The following is an 18893-nucleotide window of genomic DNA, read 5'->3' as shown; positions in this document are numbered from 1 at the left end:
AACTTCATGCATCTGATGGTGGTGAGTTTGGCCCAATGGAAGCTTATGTCACAGTCGATTCATTAGTCTTGAAGATGTCATGTTGCTTTGGCTGCAGAAAACTGAAATGGATACCCCTCCCTCTAGAATTTGCTGAGTCACTATTATGCCCCTTGCTCAGCATAAAGCAGATGGGAATACTGAGTAAGGTTGCCAACCTCTAGGTGATGGCTGGAGATCTCCCAGAATTACAGCTGATTTCCAGACTACAAAGATCAGCTCCCCTGGAGAAAATGGCAACTTCAGAGGGTGGCATAAAATCCCTGCTCCCCAATCTTCTCCTCCCCAAACTTCTCCATCCCAAGTCTCCACCCCCAAGTCTCCAGGAATTTCCCCATCCAGAACTAGCAGCCCTAACACTGAGCCAGCCATCATCTTTTACAACCTGTCTTGTAGGGCTTGTCTGTTGACCTAGCTCTAGAAGAAGTGCTACAATGATGCCTTGCTGCTTCTGGGAGAAGGAGTTTTTCAACAGCAAATGGGCATGCAAGACACCACTTGCTATATAAAGGTTGCCAACTTAGCTGACGAACCGTTGGAAAGGAATCGGAATGAATTTCCTTCAAGACACCATAATGTAAAAATTGCTATTCTGCATAAGGTTAAGTGCTGTCAATGGTCAAATTATTTGTCGGAAAGGAAACCGTTGCTTTCATACCAGACAGGTCGACTCTGCTTATAATTCCCACTCTGGTCCTAAATTGCAGTTCAGAACTAATTTCAGGGGGTTCGGACTTCTAAATACTGCAGATCTATTGTCCTTACTCCATTAACTTGCTCCCTAATTACAAGCTTTCCTACCAGGTGCTCACTGTGCTATTTGAATATGGGAAGGGAGGTTGTTGCTATTATACAGCACGATAACAGAGAGAGCTTCTCCCCATTAGTACATAATCACAAAGGCCACGAGACCACCCCCTTCCCATTACCAACCAAATCATATGGTTGTGGCACGTAACAATTACCTACAAGGTTACTGGAGTGGCATAAAAGTATTTCATGAATATATGCATGTGTTTTATGCAAACATTTAGTACAATTTAAAGGAAAGATTTCCAGCACACATATATCCATACATATTGAAAAGTTTCAGCAATATTTACCCAGTTCTCTCTTGAGTCTCCAGAACTGTATTCTGGAAAGAATGTCATATAGCTTTTATGGATGGATATGGAATGCTTAAATATTGAAAAAAAGGAATACTGGGAATAGGAAAAACTGTAGTAGATACATAGAACAAAGGGTAGAAGGAAGCTATGGTAAGAAAAGTCTTTGCTGAAGAAGTGGATTATTAAAGGAGGAGTTAAAAGGCCCTGTTTTGGGAAAACATTTGTAAGAATTATGGAGAAAATTAAAAGGATTAATGATGTTCCCAGTACAAGTTAGGGTGCATAGAGTAGGGCCGATTCCAGACGGCCCTCCCCGTCCCGAAACGTCGTGCGTCGTGGAGGGCCGTCTGGAATCGGCCTAGGTTGGGACTGTGAAGAGCCTTTTAATATAAGCTGGAATTTAACTGAACAGTTATTTGTCAAGAAAAGAGAAGTTGGGGTTCTTAATGCTACTCCTACTCTTCTTCATCTCAGCTGCCTGTGTATCAGGTTTTCTAGAAAGGGTGACAGCCCTGTTAGCTGGATCAATCAAACATCCATTGTTTCTTCTTCAGGACTGCATTGGTTTGCCCCACCAATATTTGTACTATGAAAGCTTTTGTTAACAAATGAGAAATGTTTTTAAAAGAATCTCTGAAGATCTGGGAGGAAAATCAGTAGGAAGCTATGAACTTTTTAAAAAAGTAGTATATATACAAGAGCCACTCAGCTCTGCCCATCCAAGATTCCCATTACATTTTACAAGATCATGATGGACCTCAGGCTTAAATGGTCCTGAACCCTTTAATCTGCTGTGAATGAGCATCAGTCTGCTCAAAGGAGACAAGAGAATTTGAGGCAGTTATAATGTATGGGGAAACTGTGTGTTAAAGTTCCCAAACTTGAACAGAACTGTTCTTATTCAATTTAAGAGATGTTTAATAATTCATAAATTCCATAGAACTTTGGGCTTGGCAGGAAGATCAGTTATGAAAAAACTTCCTATTTTTAATTCATGCATTTGAAGCCCCTCTTAAGAATATGGCAGACCTGCCTAGAGAGGAAGGATGGCTGCGAACCTGTATTTATGGTTAAATTTATATGCTGTTTTGGGTTTCTGTCATAAAGTCACTTATAGAGGCTTATGATCAATAATTGAACATAACCACAGTTACATAATACATCATAAACCATTGTTAAAACTCATCAATTAGAGTATCATTAAAAATTAATAGGTAAGAATAATAGCAGCAAATTCAGTTACACTAATCAATAACATTAGCATCCTTACAAGGCCTAGTGGGAAAAATATATTTTAACTGATTATCTAACAATTTCTGTAGAACAGCCCTGGGCCATTTCCAGATGGCTTACCTGCCTCTGGAAAGTTGCACCATCTTGCGGGGAAAACACGAAATATCGCATTTTCTCGTGCGAGTTTTGCGCAACGCCGTGCGATGTCGCGCAAAACTCGTGTGAGAAAACACGATATTTCGCATTTTCCCCGCAAGATGGCGCAACGTTCCGGAGGCAGGTAAGCCATCTGGAAATGGCCTTGGTAAATTTTATTTAGGATGGAGTTCCATAATATAGGCACAACCACTAAAACAGCTCATATTTTTGTGAGTATAGATATATTGATAGCAATGGCACTTGCAACAACATGCCAAGTTCCCAGAATCCATAGGAAGCCTTAGCACTTCATATGGCAAGAGGCATTCCTTGTGACACAAGCCATGTAAGACTTTGTAGGTTATAAATCTGCACATATGAATTTGGTTAAGATACAACATAGCAAGTAGAGGAATTCAAAAAGAATCCACATTATATGAGTTCTACAATCAGTTCCCCATAAAAAGTCAAGTTGGTATATCCTGGACTGGATAAAATTTATGAACAGTTTGCAAGAGCAGATCCATATATAGCTCATTGTAGTGTTCAAACTGAAATGTTTTCAGACCATACAAGATAGGCGCTAGCCAATTTGAATGCCCAACTTTCAATCCATTCAGGAATACAGGCAGAATGAAGCGGCTTTCCATGCACATGTATCTCCTAGTTGGATTAGGGCAGGTAAGGTCAACAGTACTTTTGGAATGGATCGCAAATTACAAAAAATTCCTTCTCTTTGGCCAGTGAGCTACTTCCTTCCATCAAGCACTAATGGTGACATTCTATTCTTATACTGTTATGTTGACAATTCAGAAAGATCAGATGACAGACCCTTGTAGACCAGTAATAAGGAGAGCCAGTTTGGTGTAGTGGTTAAGAGCACGGGACTCTAATCTGGAGAGTTGGGTTTGATTCCCCACTCCTCTACTTGAAGCCAGCTGGGTGATTTTGGGCTAGTTACAGTTCTCTGAAGCTCTCTCAGCCCCACCCACCTCACAGGGTGTTTTGTTGTGGGGAGAATAAAGACATACTTTGTAAAACGCTCTGAGTGGGTGTTAAGTTGTCCTGCAGGGCGGTATATAAATTGAATGTTGTTGTTGTTATTGTTGTCATTGTCATTGTCGCTATTATTATGAGCAAAAAGAAACAACCCCAAAAATTGCTGTTTCAGTTTGTTAAAGCAGCTTCCAGAATTGCAAATTATAACAGCACCCTTCCACCAAAAAGTTTGTGTTTCATTTCATTTTGGTTTTTTATCAGCAGCGGTAGCAGCCAATGTACATGAGTGCATCTTTTTTTCAGTGCTGCCCATACAATGGTATTGCCTCCCTGCCAATCAGGTTCTCGCAAGGGGCAACCCCTCCTTGCCTGTCAGTTTTGGAAATGTTTGGAAGGGAAAATGTGCATCTGGGGGGGGCAGCACTATCTGGGAATTGGTCTGTTTCCACACCCACATCAGGGCACTTGGACGGTCAGTTGCTGTGAGAAAACATGGTGGTGGTAATGCGGATTCAAGTGATCTGTTCAGTCAGTCAATTTGCCCACAGCCAAAGGAAAACTTATGGCGGGGGGTGGGGGGGATTCAGACAATTGTGCTGCCTGCCTGCACTTGAGTGATGGAAATTGGTGGCCATTAATGCAAGAACACCTCCTCATCGTGGGAACAAAACTGCAAAGCACAAGGAACTATGGCACCAGCAGACAACAGCAGGATGCAAAATTAATAATGTATTGGCACTCTTGCAAAATAAAAAAGTGAACATAAAGCAGGATTGTGATTAATGCCACCACCGCCCCACTACCTCTTTGCCACCCAGTTTACTTCCTTAGTGTGGACCCGCTGACACTCGCTTTATTCAGAGTCTGTTGTTGTGTGTATTTTTTTTAACTGAGGAAAAACTTGGTGGATTGATGGTTTAGAGGGGGGGACTGTGTTTTGGGCTATTTTGGTGCCATTAAGTGCAAAAATAGCAGCCCCAAAGAGCCTGGAAGCCCTCACTGTAAAGAACAGGGCTGAAACTCATAACAAAAAAAGCAAATGGGTTAGATTTGAACCTGCAAAGCCCCATCTGTAACTCCCCCCCCCCAAAAAAAACAATAGTAGTACATCATTCTTTCAGAAATGCAAATCCAAAACTGGAACAGAATTCTTTTTTCAGTGTACACTTTTAACCAGTAGTACAGTTCAGAATAATATAGTTAGTTGTGTATGTGTTCACGTGTACATGTCTCATGTTTTCTCAGGGAACTTATTCCATAATTGCTACATTTTATCAATGTTCTTTGATAAGGGGAATTTTATTTCACTGTCCCTGTAGAGTTCTTTGAACAGTCAGCAAGAATGAGATTAAAAAGGGAAATTTTAACCTTTTCAAAAACTTTGGCTAACTGGCCATTCTTTTGTTGTGTCCTCGATTGTAAATCAGGAAATAAGATCTCCAGAATACAGAAAAGGAAGGGGATAATTCAATAGTTTAGAAATGTTGGGTTTAAAAAGTTTGGGATTTTCACATGCATTTTTTTCAAGGGAAACCATTATAGAGTTGATGCAATTTACACACGAGAAAATGTCAAAAGCAACTGGAAAAATGCTAAATTCTGAAAATGACAGTCCTTAAGTAGGTGTAAAGAAGATGAGTAAATTTAGTGAAGCCTCTGAACTCAGGCCATTTTCTCATGGGTTCTCTTTTGGACCCCCCCCCCTTTCCTACAGCATTGTGGTACATTTGTGCATCTTTTTTGGGGTGGTCCTGGATTTTCTTTGAGCCTTCTCACACCTGGATTTCTCTGAAGTTTTGTTAAAGATTGCAATAAAACTTGGATGGCTGCTGTGTGATTTGAAAAAAATGGATTTTCTGGCCTACATTGCAGCTATTTTCACTTCCCCTATCCCCTTGGCTGCCATTTCTTCCTATGGCCAACTGAGGGGCTTTTCATTTTTTCAAAAATTGGTTCTAGAATATCATCTTTATTAATATAAAAATGTAACAATAGTTGTAGCAGATTTTCTGAATTCTCAGCTGTAGAGATATAAGGGAAAAGGCATATTGTCACAAGAGAAGGGGCTAGAGACGTACTCATTTTAAAATGAAAGCTGGGAATTCAGAGAATCTGCTACACCTATAGATACACTCTTTATGTTGATGTTTGAATGCCGATTTTTTTTTTTAAAATCCTGGTGGCCCAAGAGAGGAGGTACTGATCACTTCAGGGGGATTGGGTCAGGGAAACTGGTGAAAACGGCCATGCAGAAGCCCCATGGCTGCAGCACTTTATTTACAGCCACACCAGCAACAGGAAATCACAGAATCCCCACACGGAAGCCACCTCAGATTTTGGAGAGGAAGGGCAAGGAATAAGATAGCTAAATATTTAGGCTCTTCAACATTAAAGAACAAAAATAAAACCAACAGTTGGTGAATCCTTATTTGCCATTTTTGCTTGATCTACCCCTCCTCAATAATGCTTTCTGAATCACTACTCCCTCACTTTGATTGTGTTCTGCTGAAAATTTCACCGCATGTTATTGTTATTTGGAATGAAGAGGCAGACACAAGAGTTGGGAGCTAAATGGCCGCTTTATTAAATTACAACAACATAACTGTCAACATGGCAAGGGCCTAACTAGAGGTACAGGTCAGGCCCTGGGGTCACTCCTGAACTTGCTCCCTGACCTGTCTAGGTGAGCCTCCGCTGCCCCGGGTGTGAGCCATCCATGCACATGGCTGGGACCCAGCCCAGCCAGATGAAATGGTTCCCCCCTTTAAAGCTCCCCCACTTGGCCATAAAGCTGTGGGGGGAAACTGGCTTGTCCAGGGGTTTCCCACCAGGGAGTCTGTCCTTGCCACTGGGCCGTAAAGCAGCCAGCTGCTCCTGACAAACCCCAGTTCCCCACCAATGGGGATATGCCAAGGGGGCTCACTGGCCCACTGATTTCCCCCAGCTTCTAACCTGCCACCACTAAGGCCAAGCCTCTGCTTAGGCCTTCGCACCCCACAGATGGCGTAAAGCCACCCAAGCACTTGCCGCATCTCCTCCAGAATGCTTTTCCTTCCATCTTCTCAGCAGAGGTCAGCAAATGTGGCCCTGATTTGCAGATGGGGGGACCCCCCCTTTCCCAGTACTATAAAGAGGGCTCTAGGGCCTCCTGTCAGCCCTTCAACCAATCCCAAGCTCCTTGCGCACCACAGATGGGGAGCCTTGGGCTAAAGTCATAAAGCGTGAATCCTTATTTGCCATTTATGCTTGATCTACCCCTCCTCAATAATGCTTTCTGAATCACTACTACCTCACTTTGACTGTGTTCTGCTGAAAATTCCACCACATGTTATTGGTGCTAAATTCATATAAAATTACAGCAGTAGGTTTTTAGGCCGTATTAGTCAGGTTTATGTAATTTATCTTATGAAAAAAAAATCTCAAACCATTTTGAATGCACCGACTCGTTAACATTCAGAGGAACATGCTCCTAATGTGGTTTATGGGTCAAATTGCACTCCCCTACAGTTCTAGCTACAAAACATGCGTTGACAAGTTAGAGGCGTGTGATCTGTGCTGCATTCATTAATTACTTCTATTTTTCATGCTTTATGATAAGTCGTGTCACCAGAAGTCATTATCTGCCTGGAAATATTAGCTTGCAGATGTACTCAGCTTATGTTATCTCTTCACCTTATGGCAAGAGAGTACAATAGTTAACTTGTTCTTGTTTGATAGCTCCCTTGCATCGATGTCCTTTGCCAAGGATGTTAAATTAGCTCATATTTACATCAGAGAAAAAAAGAAACATAAAAACCCACCATTTAAATAAGTTATCTAATATTTAGAAATATTTATCATTTGCACCTGGGAAAATCTACTAATGGATCACTGAGCAGATTGTCTCCATGGAGAAATTTTTATCTAATGGTTGGTGGCCCCTATACAATTTTAATCAAGTAAAAAAGGTTGCCAAGAATTTCAGTATTATAAGAAATACATAACGCAACCCGATGCAGTGTTACTCCAGTCTAAGCCAATTGAATTATATATGATTAATTCAGGAATAACTCTGTTTAAGATTGCATTGATAGTTTTTGAGTGTTAGAGCAAACTTTGGATATCTTCTAGGTTAACCCCTCCTCAGCACCAAACTAGATGATACTGCATCTTCCAGTCTGCCATAGAGACACAGCAACATTTTACAGCTGGGTTTTTAATTGTTCTAAATGCTATGGGAGTCTGCTGGTGTGGTGTGGGGAGTGAGGAGATCCTATTTCTCCCCTGCACCGTGCAGATACCACCATGCAGTTGGGCTAAATCAACACCTGCCCATATATGCACTTTCTCTGCGGTAGCCCCTGTCTTGTGGAATGGACTGCCTGAGGAGGTCAGGAGAGCCCCCACTCTCCTGGCTTTCTGCAAACGATGCAAGACTGAATTATCCAGAAAGGCTTTCTACTCAGATTGTAGGGCTGTGTCATAAGTAATAGGTCAGAGAGATAATTTGGTAAAGGTCAGAGACTATAGACTATTCTATTGGGTACTAATGTTTGCTGATGTAGATATGCTCCTACTGGGTAGTTTGACGTTGCTAAAGATGTCATCTTAATTACAGAGAGGTTTCCTCTATATGTTCGGCTTTATGCTAGTTTTCAGATTTGTGGCTACCATACCCTGTTGTATTTGTTTCCATTGAATGTCATCCTAACTGTTGTTCATTTTGTATTTTTGCTCTGTGAATGTCCTAGCTATTGATTTTACTGTATTCACTTGCAATTTGTAATCTTGTTTGAATTTTAGTGAGAATGATAATTTTCACCATTTCCCCCTTACCCTGGCTTAATCACAGAGAAACTAAGAAGGTATCAAATTAAAACACAGATCATGAAGTCCTGCTGAAAATAATAGTGGTTGTGTTAAATTAACCACCAATTTAGATACATCTGACCCTACATGTAACAATTCTGGAAATCTCCATCATTGCTATGTCCTGAGAGAGCTCTGGCTTTGGGTGACATAAATGTTATTCCTTTGCTGTTGCTCAGCTCCTAATGAATTCATACGTGTGTTTTTAAAGCAATATATCAGCTTGCAATGTCTCGGGAGCAGTTGAGATGGTATGCTATTGGTGACAAAAATTAAGCTGAGAATGGAATATAAAGCATTATCCAAGAGTCCATCAACAGACTTTTTGTGAGAATATTGTGAGTGTACAACAATAGAATGTGAATGGCACATGTAAACATTATGAAAAAAGATTCTTATTTATTTTATGTATTTATTATGTCATTTTTAGTCCGCCTTTCTCCTTGCGACTCAAGATGGTAATCAATGATATTTCAATAAACAATGCCATAGGGTAAATAAATGCAAGTTTACAAAGACATAAATCCAATACAGAATGAAGAAAATGACTGGGAAAATGCAGAAAACTAACATATTACATACCTACACAAAATACGTCTTTGAATTTCTGCTGGTCTCTTACACTCCCATAAAATCCAAGCACTTTGGCCAAATTGGCTTGTGGGGAAAAAAAAAAGATTTCTCCTGCCCTTTTCCACTGAAGTTTTCATTTCTTGGGAACAAAATCTACTCTTCACAAGAGCAGCACAAGCCTTTTTGATTCTAGCAGGGAAAATAAATGCATGTATCCTTACGTCAATTTCTACTTGATATAAAGGTTTCAATTATTTAGTTCTAAAATTTGTAGACTGTTACCCTCCAAAGCTGAATAGAGTGCATTTCCCCCAAAAGGAACTCAATTTTCATGTTTATAGTCTGTGAGAGCCAAGATCTTCAGACTATGAAAACACTGGATTGCCTGGAGCTGTTATCTCAGCAAGATAAGTAATTATTTTCTCAGCTTCAGTATACTGAGCATGATAGCATCCATTTACAATGGTTCATTGTCTTTAATTTTGTTTTTGCAATTCAACAAAGTTGGATTGTCTTGCTGAAGAGGACTAGAGCAACACAATATTATATCACAACACTGTATAACAACAATTGCAAATGCAAAGCATTTCCTGATGCATCTGCACATCTTTTTCAGAGGTTGTGTCATTCTTCATGCATATTTTATATTCAGATGTGCAGAACTTAGGACTCACCAAACTGAACCCAACTCATCAACGAAATATGCTGTCTCTATAAAGGCTTCAGACACTAGACACAGTGGTGGGCATTACCATGGGTGGTGAAATAACACTTCAGTATTACCAGGTGTAATGAGTGTAAAAAATTGTAAGTTGCTAAGTGATGTTAAATTGGCACTCTAATAATGCTCAGAGGCTAAACTAAAATTACCTTAACAGGTAGTCAAAAGAGTGGCAGAATAAATTTCCCCTTCAAGGAATTTCCAGTTGGATAAGATAACAGGTTGTCAACATATATGTTGACAGAGCTAGCTAGGAAAACAACAGGTCAGTTTGGTGGGTATGAGAGAGGACATCACACACAATGAAGATTGCTTAGAGTGTTCTAGGGTGCTTTTCTTTGCTAGAAAATTTCTACCAGGTAGCAGAGGAGTAGTCTCTGATTATATAGGAGAATCTCTGCCAGTTGGGACAGGTGACTTCTCAGAAGAAAGGCACAAAGACACAGAAGAGCAGATCACAACCCATGGTCAGTGAGGAGAAGGAAGAGATCAGCAGAGCCTGAACAAGAAATCTAGAAACTTAAGGTTTATTTTGTCTATCCTCTTAAATCACCACTATAAAGAGGCATGTTTTAGGTCTAGGGAGAGAGGATTGAGTTTATTGCCCATTTTATTTTATTTGCTCAGATGTTCAGCTGTATGAATGTCTGTTTCTTTTTGTAAACGACGAGTGCTTATAAAGTAAAGTTACATTTTTCTATTGCTGAAATTGGTGTTGTGGTGGTCTCCATACACACACAACTCACAGTTAACTCAGCTCATGCTTAGAAAGATACAAATAGAAGATGAGGAGATATCTGCCTGGGGTTGAATAATGTTAATGAGTGAGTTTTTCAAGGTTTCCGCTTACAGATACCATGGACCACCAAAAAGACAAATAAGTGGAGTCTGAATCCTTCCTAAAAGCTAAAATGACAAAACTGAGGCTATTGTACTTTGGTCACATCACAAGAAGACAAGACTCACTGGAAAAGATAATGCCAGGAAATGTGGGAGGCAGCAGGAAAAGAGGAAGACCCAAAATGAGATAGCTGGACTCAATAAAAGAAGCCACAGACTCCAGTTTGCAAGATCTGAGCAAAGTTGTTAATGATAGGATATTTTGGAGGCCATTAATTCATAAGATTGCCGTAAGTCGGAAGCAAGTTGATAGCACATAACACACACAACTCAAGGAGCTACTTAAGGAAAGGGCAAGGGCAAGAAACAACCATGTCTTGTGCATCCATACACTCATGCTCCATAGGATCCAAGCGCATATACTTAGAAGGAACAAAATGAAATGAGTTATCTAGAGTTTTATCATTTCACTGAATGTTATGTATTCTATAAGTCAAGATCAACATTAGAGATGGGCACGATCCAAAAAAAATTGCCAATCCAGCTGATTGTGGATCGGTGCCAGTGACGATCCCAACGAAACGATCCACACTGATCATCTCCCATTCCCAATCCGTGGATCGTGGATCGTGGAGGCCAAAGCAGGGCGCGCTGCTATTCCCAGCTATGTGGGAAGGTGAGTGTTGGTGGCAGCCACCGGGCACGGGGAGATGGTGACGAGCCGCCTCCCCTCAGGGGGCAGGGGATCTGGCCGCTAGCCAGTGGCACCCCCCATGTGCCCGCCCGCCAGGCCAAAAGGGAGCGCGTTGGTGAGAAAATAACAGTGGGTGATGCCGGCGTTTGGCCTTCTGTGTTTGGCCGTCAGAACTGCCTATCAGGGTTTGAAGGGATGAGATTGTTGTGCCCATGGCTACAGAACACCCCCTTCCCCCTCCCTCCCCTGGGTGTCTTCTCCCAACTGGTGGTGAGTGTGTTGCTGCTCCGTGGTTGGAAGGAAGCCCTGCTGATCAAGGAAAGCTGGGCTTCCATTTGGGTTTCCAGGGCGACAGAAGGAGGGCAAACACAGCTCAGGCATTCCCCTGGCTCTGTTGCCCCGGGAATAGATTACTGGTGCCTGAGTGTCTGGCTTCCCAATCCAGCCCCGACCCAGCCCCGACCCAGCCCCGATCCAGCCCCCCTCCCAATCACTGGATCGTTGGCCATGGCCGATCACGATCCGCTGAGTCACGATCGCATGATCGCCATTATCGTGGGTTTTTTTGGATCGTAATGCGGATCATGCCCATCTTTAATCAACATTACCTTCTCTTCTTTTTATGAATGTACCTCTGTCTTATTTTATTAATAAAAAAGAAGGAAAGTAGGAAAATGAAGAGGTACACAATAACAACAAAAACCAAAACATAATTTGGAATGGTATCATAGTGGAGGCAAATCTTGCAATACTTCCTCCTAGGCTATTTGCCAAACCTGAAACTACCACACCCATCACAGCTTTGCTGTCAGGGCAAAATGATCAAGAAGACTTCTATAATGACATGTATGTTCATCTGAATGTGTCAAATATCATCCACCAGGCCATTTCAGATCATGAATGTAGCATAGGTGTGTATTAAGATGTTTGGTTCGGGTTCATGTTTAACATCACAGATTCAGGTTCAGTTTCTGGTTCACTGAAAAACCTTTCTATGCTACTTTTGGGGCTTTGGTTTAGACTGAATCTGTGGACACGACTTGGAATACTATGGGTCAGAGATGGTAGAAGGAAAATAAAATCATTACTGAATTATTAAAACCGACTAAACCATTGCAGCTAATAGTATTCCTCTTGCATACTCTCACATTTAGTGGCATAATAAAAATTAATTGAACACTTCTTCTCTAAAATGTGTTTTATTGGTCAGTTCCTTTCATTTCATCATTATTAATTCATTATTTGATTTGCTCTCCTTACCTTTCTTCTAAACATCATTCTGAACACTTAGGATTTATGTGATAATTCTAGCTAATTAACTGTGTGTACTTCAGAAGCAAAAGGAAAATTCTTGTTTAGGGTTTTCATTTATTAAGTTGATGCTCTCATAAATGAAATTGATCTAGTTTATTATAATGGCCTGGTTTCATTAAGGTAGCCATATCTCAAACTCTCATGTAGCATCATGTCTTCCCACTTCCGAACATCTTGTTTGCAGGAAATATGATGGAATACTTTGCCATGAACACCTTTTGCGAATAAAGCTATATAAAATGTATACTGTGGAACAATGAAACAAGAATGAGTAGCATACAGGTGTTGGACTGGAATCACCCACTTTCAAATTCTTACTAGCCATGAAGTTCACTGGATGAATTTGGGCCAGTCACTTTCCGTCAGTCTAAATAACTTGGAGGTTGATAAGGCATAAAAATTTAAGCCAGGTTTTTTTTTAAGTTCGTCTTTGAGGTGCCACAAAACTCCAAGGGTTTTATGACAAGCAAATGGAGACCTGGAGACTTATGTATGCACCTTTAAGTCCTTAAAGGAAGGGAAGGATAAAAATGAGGGAAGTTGAATGTAAAAGGCTGCAATTATTTATTTCAGTTGGACAGATTTGTCCAAACTAGCATTTAGAAACTAAAAATCTATTTAGACCTTGTTCTTATAAAAAAAACTTATCAATATCCTTGGAACTACCACAGTGGTAAAGCAATTGTCTCTACTTATATGAAATATAGTACTTGTTAGTTATAGTCATAACAACAATGTAATCTATATCAACTGTTGTCCGCCAAAACTATTCCTCTAAAATATTATTCACTTGTTTTGCTCTTAGTACTCAATAAAGGTTAATTGAAGCTGGGATTCTCCTTAGAACAAGATCATAAAACTTAGTCACGATGAGGGGCATGCTGTTAATGTTTACACTACATGTACCACATTTCAGCATTCACAATAAATAGCATGTGGAATGTTGAAACGTATCTTTAGGATTTTGTGCTGTATCCCTAGAACTACCCTCCCCCACCCCCGAAAACATCAGTATTACTGGAGTAGCACAAGATGAATCCAGAATTGCAAGGCTGCTGGTATTTTTGAAGGCCCTCTAAGTTACTGTGCAGTTTCCAGTAGTCCCGACAAAAGTCCCGAATCCTTTCCTATGAAGTCACAAAAATGACACATTCACTACTCAGCACAAGGTGATACATTGGAAAGTTTCCCCCACCCCTTTCTCCCTGAGCTTCCAGGTCAGTTTGAAAGTATTGATTGTATAATCAAGTGCACAATGGGGATTGCTTTAACAAAGTAAGTGAACTACTTTCTGGCTTGATGAGATTCAATGAGTTTTCAATGCACAATTAAAGAAAATAGTCACATGATGAAAAATTTGCCATATAAAAATGGCAGACGTACAGAAAGTGACAACATTACATAACAGTAGATCCTTTTTAAAAGATATTGAGATCACAAAGATTGTATAAATGGAAGGACAGAGCACACATCCAGGAAAGCTACTGATTTAGTGGCACGGAAGTGATCCAACGTCACTCAGTTGCATGTAGGAAACCCAAAGTCTTTTGGGAGAAGTCATACAATGCTATTCCAGCATCACCCAAGCTGTGAGTCAGGCAACACTCCCTGTGTTCCTCCCTGTGACTTCAGGTTTCCTATGTTGTCCAAACAGATGTACAAAAAATCCATTTTTCATTTCTTTCAGTTTTTATATTTTGTATTATATTTATTGCAAGCATTTTTATCTCTTCTGTTTTTGTTGCTAGTTTTCCTATTTTTGTCTGTTTCTTTTATGCCATTTTATGGCATTTGTGGTTGTGCTAAATTTTATGTTACATTAAACGAAACATTTATATGTTATTTGCCATTTTATAACATCATTTACGGCATTTTTTACACATTTATATAGCATTTACACAGAAGAACCAATGTCAACTGAATTCTTTAATTGTTTCAGGAAAAATACAACTGCAATTACATCCTGAGCACTGAGAAACCAAAGGAAAAAAATAACTTTCAAATCAAATCAGAATATTGGAACAGCATGAGAAGAAGCCACATTTTAATCACTCTTATGCTGTAGAGGGAACATTAAGTAAAATATGCCTTGGGTAGATTGGCTATGGCCAGGGGTCATTTTGTAGAAAGAGCTGGAGGAACTCATTAGCATAAGTCATTAGCATAACCCATTAGCATATGCTATGCCCCTAGCCATCACCGGAAGTGTGTCATTAGCATAACTGATTTGCATATGCCACACCCCCTAACATCACCAATCCTAGCTGTTTTGGACCCAATCCTGGCCATTCAGGGCCGAAATTGGGCCCAAAATGGCAAAAAGGGGCTGAAACTGGCCAAAAAGAGGTCCAAAATGGTCAGGATCAGGCCATTGCTGAGTGGGAGAGAGATCCAGCACCCATCAGAGGCCCGATCTGGGCCATTTCGGCCCCAATCGAGGCTGAAAGGGGCCCAAAATGGCCGAGAGTCAGGTGGGCGGGGCCACTTGACATGTGACCTCTTTGGGGAACTGCCAGAACTGAGTTCCTGCGTGTTCCCCCTCGAAATGAGCCCTGGTTATGGCCAGGTTTTCCCCATCCTGGCATGGTGTAGTGGATAGAGCTGGCGTGGCATAGTGGATAGTGTGGCAGACATAAGATCTGGGAAGACCTTGGTTTAAATCCATACAATTAGCATGAAAGCTCACTAGGTGAACTTGGGCTCATCACACACACAGCCTGGATTATCTCACAAGATCATTGTTGTGAGAAAAAAGAGGAGATAACAATGTTCTAAGCTACTTTGAGTCTCAACTGAGGATAATATAAATAAATAAATGCAACATGTATCCCAAACACACAACAGAATCTGTAATAAATGTCAAAAATATCTAAGTCCACCATCAGGGTAAAGGAAAGGAAAAGCTGTATGTGGGCAGGCAAGGTTTGCAGTTGTTGTTTTTTTAATTTTGAAACCATGACATATCAGCTGAGGAATATCAGAAAACTTAGTTGTCAATCTACTGATGAAAAAGGTTGAGAAACTTCTCAAACATTTTTTACTTAATAAATTTGTCCCCTGTCCTCTTAACCCACAAGGATTTATGAGGTATGCTTCCAATGCGGCAAAGGACCATAAATGATACAGAATGAAATCAGTAATACTGTCTTGGATCCTATGAATGAATTCTGTGCAGTAGATAGTATCTACTAAATCACCCAAGATCAATGGTTTCAGTTTGTGGAAGGGCTCATTGAAAACCATTGATCAAACGGAAGCTTTAGCAGAAAAGGAAGCATGCGCTGAAGAAAAGACTCTAATGAACACAGAATCATAGAATCTAAGCCCAAATCAGTAAAATACAATATCATAAAAACACCACCACACTCACAAGATCAAACACATCCTGCCTTGAAAATAATTGTGTTTTAATATTATGCTTTCAAAGGAGCACACGGGAAAAACCATGCCTGCTAATCCTTTTATGAATAGCTCCAAACCGTTGCTTGTTCTTCACGGCTGCCACCTGACCTGTACACATGCCATATTTGAAAACAGGTAACCCATCCAGTATAGGAGGAGCTAATACTCTGAACCTGCCCTGCGCCTATGCACGTTCACTGCACATACACTCAGTGCTTATGCTCTCCATTCATTTGCTCCAATACCCCAAACTAAAGGTTTAAGGGATTAACTCCTACCAGGCCTTTGGGACTATGCAGCCACCACTGGATGCTTTCAGTGTTTCCATCCATCAGTGGATGCCTCAGGTTGCTTTCCAATCTAATTAAGCAGCAATCACCTCACCTACACAAATTCTGCTGTCTCCAGTAAGGGTCTCAACAGGCCCTCAGGGTTAGGCTTAATTATATAATCCAACCCCACAATAACAAATGTGAAGCTGTCAAAAATGGTCCCCTATCCTAACTAACCAGGAAGCCAAAAAATTCTTAGCCCTGAAATGACTCGCTAATCCCAGAATGTTGCCACAGGGAGGGAAGGGCGAGGAGCTCTGCATCAAACTATTCTAAATAATAAATAAAAGCTGTACCAAACAATGAATAGCCTTTAGTTCTCAACTCCCTTAGGGCCGAACACCCACAAGCACTGCCCTGTCTTGCCCTCTGATGCACAGAGAATTAACCAGTAGCAGTCCAAGTCTCCACCTGGCAGATGCCACCAACTCAGTTCCTCCCAACCCCCAAAGGGGCTTTTCTCTCTCTTTCTGGTACCCACTACCATCACTTGGCCTTTGTGGGAATTGCCCACTGAAAAGACCAAGAGTCCCAGTCCCCTGCAAAGGCTTGTCATTCTGGAGCCCTGCCTCATGTCCAAGATTCCTGCTATCCAGCGTCTGGTCGAGAGACTGCTTATTGAGCTCACTCACCACTGGGGGATTGGACGTTCACCAACAGACCACCTCTTTCCCCGTGGCACCTGTTTTAAAATAGTATGTCCAATCAGTTGAAATCTATATGGCTCAGAGAACAGCTACAAGCATTTAATAATTAAAATACATGTATTTAAGAAAAAGAAAAATGTTCATATTTGTAACCTCCCACAATACAACAGATCATGCGAGGGATCCCAACATATTTCTCCACACTTCTCATAGGCTGCATTGCACACAGCAACCTTTCCTCTTTCTCTATCCCCAATATCTGGTGCCTCTCATTCTCTAAGGAAGATGGGTGCAAAACCACCTCTGCCACTATTTGGACAGAAATGTGCTTTTAAACATGAGGATGGGGCCTTGATGTGTGCGATGTGTATACATGCAGTCATTGTGCCCACATACCATATTCCTGTATGAGAGACACATGGCCAGAATACAAGCAGCCACCTTACACTAAGCAAAACCATTGGTCTATCAAAGTCAGTACTGATTGCCAGCAGCTCTTCAGACTGTCTAGCAGAAGTCTTTTACATACCTATTATTTGATCTTTTTAATAGCAGATGCCACAGATTAAACCTGGGACTTTCTGCATGCAAGAAAGTGCTCTACCATTGAGCCATGTCTCTCCCGCAAAGGGCCTGCATGTTGAACCTGCTCCATGCACAATGGCCCTGTTGATGAACATGTCATATGTACTGAGCTACTGTCACAACATTTTTCATTCCTGATCCTACTGGACTCCAGAAATCCCTAGAACAAACGGACAACTACACAAAGGAGACCTTGCAGCTATGATGGGAATGTTGATTAGACATGGGCACGAACAGCATTATGAACAGAAAAAAACCACGAACAGCCCAATCTGCAGTTCGCAAGCAAGCTGTTTGGGAGGCCCCATCGTAAATGGACAGGTGGTCGTTAAAAGCCTCGTTCATTGCCTTCGGCAACCATTCGGCAAGCCAGATAATCTGGCGCCGGCTGCAATCAATCCCCTTGGCAACTGGAGGGAGGGAGGGACTGAACTCTGTCTGAACTCCTTCTGGCTTTCCTTCTGGCTTTAACCCTTCAAAGTACTTCCAGCAGAGAGTCCCATTTTTGCCACTGTGAAGAGAAAATGACAGCCAACAGGGAGACCCGTGGATCATGCCTTTCCCTGGGTGCAATCTCTCTGAAACTTGGGGGGGGGGGGTCTTTAGAGGACAGTGAGGACTATGTCCCTTGCAAATTTGGTGGGTATTGGGCATTGGGAAGGTCAGTTTGTGGGATGTTTAAAGGGCCCTGTTTCTTGCACGTGGCAGTAAAGGACCCTTTAATCTATCAGCTGGCAGGCAGCAGGGAGGAATCCCCCCTGCCACCTGCCAGCTGATAGTTTAAAGGGATCTTTAAAGGGCCAGGTAAGTGGGTTTGTGGGGAGGGGGGCTAAGATGGGGGGTGGGGGTGGGGGTGGTTCTGGCCCCCACGAACAATGAACAATGAACATGTCCGGGAACTGTTATGTTCATCCATGTTCATTGGTCGTTGTTCGTGGATGGCACCGAACGACGAACAGGGTGTTCGGGGTTTTTTTCCGTTCGTGCCCATGTCTAATGTTGATAGCCCCAAGCAGAAGATAAGAAGACCTGCCTTCTTTGAGTAACATGTTTGAAACAAAGAGTTGGTTGGTGCTGTTCTATGCGCTGGCCTGTTACTTGCTCAGTTTACATTTTCTTCTAATAAAGAATCTGGAATTCTTGGCACAGGCCATAGCATCTGTTGCAATTGTACAGAAAGAGCTCCTAACCATCTAACTTGCAAAATCAGATCAAGTGCTTGTACAACACATGTATTTCCCCAAAATTATCATTCTTATGTTGGCTGACTGATACATTTGTGCCTAGTGATATGGAAAGATTTTTTTAAAAGAAAGATCTGTTTTGTTTAGCGTATGAAATGCTAATATTGTTAGAACACTTATTTCTCTCTCTCCCTCGTCATTTAATCACCATGGACTTTCTATTAGATATGCTAGG

Source organism: Eublepharis macularius, chromosome 7, assembly GCF_028583425.1.
Source record: "Eublepharis macularius isolate TG4126 chromosome 7, MPM_Emac_v1.0, whole genome shotgun sequence".
Taxonomy (NCBI): Eukaryota; Metazoa; Chordata; class Lepidosauria; order Squamata; family Eublepharidae; genus Eublepharis; species Eublepharis macularius.
This window is presented reverse-complemented; position numbering follows the sequence as displayed.